Source organism: Cucurbita moschata, unplaced genomic scaffold, assembly GCF_002738365.1.
Source record: "Cucurbita moschata cultivar Rifu unplaced genomic scaffold, Cmos_1.0 Cmo_Scf00071, whole genome shotgun sequence".
Taxonomy (NCBI): Eukaryota; Viridiplantae; Streptophyta; class Magnoliopsida; order Cucurbitales; family Cucurbitaceae; genus Cucurbita; species Cucurbita moschata.
Window position 1 is genome coordinate 475,247 of NW_019268587.1, and position 8,243 is coordinate 483,489.

General features: G+C 35.8%; 1 pseudogene; it reads left to right on the plus strand.

Annotated features, from left to right (window-relative positions):
* The first annotated feature begins 6,723 nt into the window (after positions 1–6,723).
* On the plus strand, positions 6,724–7,919 carry LOC111438102 (annotated as a pseudogene).
* Positions 7,920–8,243: the final 324 nt, after the last annotated feature.

An 8,243-nucleotide genomic window follows, 5' to 3' on the forward strand; every position in this document is an offset into this window, starting at 1 on the left:
TAGAATGGGATTGTGGAATCCGGTGAGTGACTAAACTTGGGAGGGAGTTTGTATATATGAAGAGAGTGTTTGTGAGAGGTTTTTCTCAAGGTTTTTCACCTAGAAGACCTTTCATGTACCATGATCACTCTATTTATAGAGTCATGTTTGCCTGTTCATTAAAATTTGAGATCACCAAATTTTGACACTCAAAATTCCACTCAAATGTTTGGGATTATGTGGCAAGCATGCATGTTTGAGTTAACCAAATTTTGACACTCAAAATGCCACTCAAATTGGAGGGGGTTTATTTGGCAAGCATGCAAGTTTCGTTAAACCAAATTTTGATACCTCAAAATTTCACTAACATGGATTTTTCTATTATATGAAGTCAACATTTTGACGTTCTTCATTTTAATTCAACAATTAATTTGAATAATTAATTTCAAATTAAAGTAATATTAAATGATTAATTAAACTATTTAGTTAATATTTAATATTAAAGTCAAAGTCAACGAAAAAAAGGTACACGTGCAATGCAATGCGATGAAAAAAAAAACTAGGGTTTTAAAAGAAGAATTAGAAGATAGGAAAATGTTCAATCCCGCACTTGGAGCACCGATTGCCCAAATATTTCTCTCCAGAATTACTCAGAGAATCAAGGAGGAGCGGTTTGGCTTGTTTGATCATTCGATTGTATCAAAAAACGAGCAAGAACACGAGTTAAGTCGACAGTTCTTTTGTGTCGGGATTCCACCCTAGATCTAATGTTTTTTTTTGTTTTTTTGGTTCTTAATACTCAACCAAATTAACTTAGGTGCGGATTCTTGCAAATTTCGTGTTGCAACTTGACAAAAAATCATATTAGAAGTCGAAATTGAGAAGTGCTTACTTCGTAAGTAACTAGATTTTTGCAGAAATTTCAACTCTTTTAATAAGGACACATGTCGGCCATGCAATGAAGAAATGCGCTCGATGCCAAATGCTGACACACGTCGCTCGCTTGCTACCTAAACTATCGTCTCAAAATATCCTGTGTGCCCTTGAAGTGACCCGTCGACTCGCTATCCAACTCGACATCTACTGCCAACCCCTACACGCCACGTGTCACACCCACAAAAATCAAAGGGTAAGTTTACGTCTACCAGTTCTCTAAGGGCATCTCTACTCACGTGCACCATGCACGTGAAGGGTGCGCATGGGGGGTGTGTGGGAAACCCTAATTTTTGGTGTTTGATTCCCGACTATTAGTTTTTTGTCTCGATTTCAGTGCTAATCGTATTTTCATGAGACGTAAATACTCATACTCATGAGATGTAGGTTCTTTTTCACATCAACAAATAGAATTGAAAAGCTAAGTGATTACGGCTTCTTTTATTTATTTTGACATACTCATGAGACTGGGTGAATAGCTGGGGACGTGGGGGTGCAAGATGGAATTCGCTCCTACCCACTTTTAGGGATAGAAGAGAGGTAGTTCCCTTAATAGCTGGGGACTCCAGGTCATTTATCTGAGAGGGATTCAGTTTACTAGTTCGACCACAAACCAATTGTTCATTAGAGAATCAGTGAGACATAAGAAACAAGAAGTAACTTCAGGGGTAAAACGGTAAATTGACCCAGCTTTAGTTACGAACAACCTGTGAAGGATCGACTTACTAATCATGGTTATATCAAATGTTCAGAAATATATCTATAGTGAGGGGAGTGCAACTACTAGGCTATAGTGGAGTGTCCTAATAGTTAACTAGTGTTGTTGATTAACAAGGTTAATGAGTTTAATCGGTTAATCTTGGATCGTCGAAGCCCATGATCTATAGCTCCATTAGGTCCCTCTGCTGGCTCATATCGGACTAAATAATAGAACAGTGTGACGAGTGAGTTCGAAGTGTTCGAATTCAAATTAGGGAATATGCGCTATATATACGATATATTTAACTGCATTTTTGTTTTATTTACGAATTAAACAAAAAGAGAGAATTTGAGATATTTAAATAAGTTTTAAATATTTTAATCAAATATGTGTCGGAATTGATTGCGATTGGCTTTTGAGTTAATATTAAATATTAATTAAATGGTTTAATTAATCATTTAATATTACTTTAATTTGAAATTAATTATTCAAATTAATTGTTGAATTAAAATGAAGAAAGTCAAAATGTTGACTCCATTTAATGGAAAAATCCATGTGAGTGGAATTTTGAGGTGTCAAAATTTGGTTTAACCAAACTTGCATGCTTGCCAAATAAACCCCACAAGTTTGAGTGAATTTTGAGTGTCAAAATTTGGTTAACTCAAACATGCATGCTTGCCACATAATCCCAAACATTTGAGTGGAATTTTGAGTGTCAACATTTGGTGATCTCAAATTTGCATGAACATGCAAACATGAGTCTATAAATAGAGTGATCGTGGTACATGAAAGGTCTTCTTGGTGAAAAACCTTGAGAAAAACCTCTCACAAGCACTCTCTTCGTATATACAAAAACTCTCCCAAGTTTAGTCACTCACCGAATTTCACAATCCCATTCTAAGATCGGAGGATAGTGGAGAAGACACTAGTTGTGGTTCGAAACCGGTTCGTGAGGAAAAAGGAATTTGAACTACAAAATGTTAGTATTCAAACTCATTAAGTTTTAATACTTATGAACATGCTAGTTATTTACTATAATTGATGTTCTAAAAGTGCCTAAGATCCAAATTGCTTCCGCATGTGTTATATTAACACCATCACATAGAGATGGAGAGGACTGTACCAATGTATACGGAAGAGTAAGTAATTTTAGATGAAATAAAATGACCTAAGAAGCTTGATAGATGTCAATATCCTACAGTATACTATAGATATTTAAAGTGGTAGTGTCTGAAAGAAAATTTTGATAACTTTGAAGTATGTAAAGATGAAATTAAAGTATCAGTAAGAAAAAAAAATGAGTTAAGACCATAAAAGTTTAAAACATGTATACTTAAATTGATTGGTGAATGACATAAGTGTCGTTAATGGAAGATGAACTTTGTTAGTACTGAGATGAAGAAAACTTTCCTGCCTTAATACGGGTTGAAAACTATAAAAATAAAAAAATAAAAAAAAAGTAATACAACCGCAATTATGGAAGTTGTGAGATGATTTAAAAGTATCGAGCCACAATTTGGATGAGGCATTACGATCATGGTCAAAATTTTAGAGGTATATGGAGAGGGACTTCCGTATGAGATTGTCAAGGTACCTTAAATTTAAGAAACCATGATTTAAAATGAACTTAGGTGGGGGATACACGAGGATTAGAGTGGGACATTGTCTCTAAATCAACTAGAAGTTTTGTGGTAATCCTCCTTAGGGTACACGAATGCACTTAGAAAGCTCAACATAAACAAATTGTTGTAGAAAGTTACCGAACAATTTTTCCTAGCAATGTCAACCTGGTTAAAAAGTATTACCATAGTTAAAGTTTCAAGACTATCATTTTAAGTTTGATTTTCAAGTATCCCAAGTTTTATGGCATCGGAGGATATCCACCATGCTTATACGATACCAATTTTTATAAGAGAATTTTGTTAAGCCCATTCTTGATAGTACAAGGCATTGAAAAGGTTGTGATGCCTTTCGGTTATGGATATAGGAACATTAGTTTTGGGCTATACTAGATAAGGTATACCAAGAGAAAAGCCTATTTGACAATGTTTCCAATGAAAGTTACCAAATTCTCAAACTCTAACTTGACCACAAATCAAATACGGTAAGTCATTTATAGATCCATATGATTTCTAGTGCATTCCATCTGCATTGGGTTAGGGTGGAGTTTTTAACCAGTTTCATGTCATGATTTTGACTCCAAAAGTTTACTAGAATTGGGGTAGGTAGCGAAAGAGAAGAAATATTACAAATTTCTTGATTTTGTGGGGGAAATAGGCAAATTTGTATTTGGAATTCATCTACAAAGATGAGACCTTAATGAGGAACTAAATCAAGTGGACACTTACCAACAATACAAATACAAACAATAATGAGGAAAGGAAAACAATTCTTTTTTTATTTTTTTAATTATTAAAAATATAGAGAATGAACCCTTTTAATTGGAAACATACCTCTAATGAATTCCGTGGGAACTTCTATAGTAAATAAACTATATAGAATTGTGATCAGTCAAATATTGCAAAGCCCCGGTATCTATTACCGTTCAGAATTGGACTATAACGAAATTTCGTTCTATACTGGCACCATAATATCTGATTGGGGAGGAAGATTATAATCAGAGATTGATCCAGAAACAAATGTATGAGTGCGTGTGAGTAGGAAACAAAAAATATTTATTCTAGTTCAATCATCAGCTACGGGTTCGAATCTTAAGAGAAATTCTCGAGAAGGTTTCTACCATGAAATTTTTCGTTGTCTTTCTTTAATGATAAGGAGAGGAAAAAATTTAGATCAAAAGAAAGTGTCCTTTTGGAGTTTTACCAACAATTTTCTTGTGTAGGCGGAGATCCCGTATTTTAAAATGAGATTTTGAGGATGTATGGACAAGTAGGTCGATCAGTGAACCTTTAGCTAAGTGTAGAAAATCTGATTTGGAGAATAATGTAAATCAGAAACTAATAAAACTATTGATCCAATAGATGGAATCATAGTAAAAAAAAAGGTGAGGAACTATGCAAGTTTTCCAACCTTATTGTACACCTAAACATTTATTTCAATGAAGTGCCTGAGCCACAAACCTTAGATGAATTACACGTTCGGGCAGATGGACTATATTAGCATGTGTCGTATGATGAAAGCAAAAAGGTTATTTAATCTAAGGTCATTACTCTGCTTGTAACCTTACATTTAATGTGGAATTGCTTTAATGGACACTTTATGGTTTTGATATTAATTCATACCTCCTTTATTTCTTCGTGGGTAAACAAATACAAGGAAAAGAAATATAAAACAATGTTGAATTAAATACCCTATACTAACCTATAGTTTATGAATACAATTACGCCCCTGTACTAACCTATACTAATAATGTTAATGAAATTCAACCTATACTAACATTTTAATGTTACAGATCCACCGCTAGCAGATATTGTCCTCTTTGGACTTTCCCTTTCGGGCTTCCCCTTAAGACTTTAAAATGCGTCTACGAGGGGAAGGTTTCCACACCCTTATAAATGGTGGTTTGTTCTCCTCCCCAACCAATGTGAGACATCATAATCAACCCCCCTTCAAGGCCTAGCGTCCTCGCTAGCACTCTTTCCTTCCTTCAATCGATGTGGGATTGCCCCCAAATCCACCCCCCTTTGGGGCCCAGCGTCCTTACTGGCACACCGCCTCGTGTCTACCCCTGTTTGAGGAACAGCAAGAAGGCTGGCACATTGTCCCGTGTCTGGCTCTGATACCATTTATACCCTAAATTTTACCTAATTAATCTAAGGTCATTACTATACTTTAAATGCGGAATTTACCATAAAAGGGCTCTTATCATAAATGCGACATAATGTAACGGATCAGATAAAAAAATATATATAAAACATAAAAATTTCACGGTCATCGGTTCTATTTCATAAATGCGACATAGGGTTGTATTTCATGGTAGTTCGTCGTTTTGCATGTCAATCACATCATATCAATCATTTTCTATACATATGTCATATCATAACGTTTCCATAATTCCAGACATAACAATTTTCATCGTATACATATCATACCATAACATATCGTATCACAATAAACCATAATATAAACATATCAATTTATCACATATATTGTACCAGAACATATATCATATCATTTTCATATCGTATTACAATACACACACACACATATATATATATTCGTCATTAACATGTCATATTATAATCGTATCATTTCGTAAACATTTCATAGGCATATTGTTTCCATATGCATATCCTAGTCATATCGTATTTTTAATCTTGTCATAACCTTATTGTCCTTGTACATCTCATAGTCGTATCACTTCATGGACATACCTTAGCATATTGTTTTCCAAACATACCCTAACCATATAGTTTTATCAATTTATCATAATCATATCATTTTCTATACATAACCGATACCTATCATTTTTTAAATCTATCATAACCATATCATTTTCTATACATAACCTAATCATATCGTTATATTAATAATATCTTAGTTATGTCATTACATTACGTTCATCGCATCATTCTCGTATCCTACTCAAACATATCATAACGTAAGAGTTATCATACCATTCACATATTATAATATATACATATCATATCATAGTCATATCGATTAATAAACAATTCACACATATAATATATATGACATGTGCATAACCACGGGGCACGTGTTAGCATCAAATATAACGATGTCGATAATAACATCATTTATTTAGTTGATCTTAGCGGACGTTCTATTCTATTTTTAAGATTTGCTTGAATTGTGATGGGACAGAATTGATGGAATCGATTCAAGTTGTAATGGTAAGAGAAAGATTTCCATTTTTTTTTTAATGATGGGAGATCCTGGTGGTGTTAGGGCAATGGGCGTGAGGAGGAGAGGTGTTAGGGAAATGGGCGTGTGAGGAGGAGAGATGGGATTAGTTGATTTTTTTAATTATTTTTTTCACTGGTTTTACACCATAGGCATGAAGTGACTATTTTACGTGGAAACCCTCTTTAACATAATTAATAAAATAATGTCATGGACTTATACGTTTGCATTAAGAGTGTTAAAACAAAAACAACCAAAAAGTCTTCGATGTGAAATATAAAGAAAAAATGTCATGGACTTATACTTTGTACAATCAACATCCAAACGATTTTCGCATCCACGTCTCGTCTTTCCCCGACTCTTACAACCAGCTCGACCCCATCGCCATCATTGTGATCATCGTCATTTGCACCTTGGCTGTAGCCAGCACCAAAGGCTCCTCCCGCTTAAACTACATTGCTTCCATTTTCCACGTTGCCATCATCCTCTTCATTGTCATTGCCGACCTCACCAAGGCCAACCCAAAAAACTTCACTCCCTTTGCCCCCTATGGCCCTTGTGGCATCTTCGTAGCCTCTTTCGTTTTGTTCTTTGCATACGTTGGATTCGACGCCGTTTCGACAATGGCTAAGGAGACTAAGAACCCTGCTAAAGATATACCTATTGGTCTTGTTGGGTCAATGGTGATCACCACATTAGCCTATTCCATTCTTACCGTTACTTTGTGCTTGATGCAGCCGTACCAACTAATTGATGAGGATGCGCCATTTTCAATGGCTTTTGAGGCTATTGGATGGGGTTGGGCTAAGTACATTGTGGCTGCTGGTGCTATTAAAGGCATGACCACCGTGTTGTTGGTTAATTCTGTTGGACAGGCACGCAATCTCACGCACATTGCCAGAACCCACATGATCTCACCATGGTTCGCCAAAGTGCATGAAAGGACTGGCACTCTAGTGAATGCAACAGCCACAATGCTCGCTGCAACAGCAATAATCGCCTTCTTTACAAGCTTGGGAATCCTCTCGAACCTCCTCTCTATCTCCACCCTCTTCATCTTCATGCTCGTAGCCATCGGTCTGATCGTTCGACACTACTACGTCAGCGGTGAAACGACACCATCCAACCGAAACAAGCTCATAATCTGCCTGGTTCTAATCCTGGGATCTTCAATAGCAACCACCGTATACTAGGGCTCAAGCGACGGCTGGATCGGCTTGGTGGTATCCAATTCCATATGGTTTCTCTCAACTCTAGCCCTATGGCTCGGTGTCCCACAGGCCAAAAAGTCTCGCGTGTGGGGCGTGCCGCTCGTCCCTTGGCTGCCTTCATTATCGATTGCCATCAACCTTTTCCTTCTTGGCTCCATCGACAAAGCTTCATTTGAAAGGTTTGGAATTGGACTGGGATTCTATTGATTTACTATATCTTTATTGGATTACATGCTTCTTATGGAGTCCAAGACTACAGCAGGAGAAGTTAATAGCAGTTTGTGAATGGATCTTTTGAATTTATAATGATTGGCTTAGTGATTTGATAAGGAGATTTGTGGTTTATGTTTGTTGTGTTAGCTACCATTTATGTGGGCAAGGATGGCTGTTTGTTTGTATATGTTTGAGCTTTCTCTTTAATCTGTTTGTACACGTCAAAATTATAGCTAAACAAACCGCTATAATGTATTTTTTATAATTTTTCTTTTTTAAGATCTTGATGGACGTTGTAACAAGTTTGGGACTTTTTATATTATTTTTGTGTAATTATAATAGATGCTATAAAAAAATACTAAAAAATGTGAAAATAAATTGTT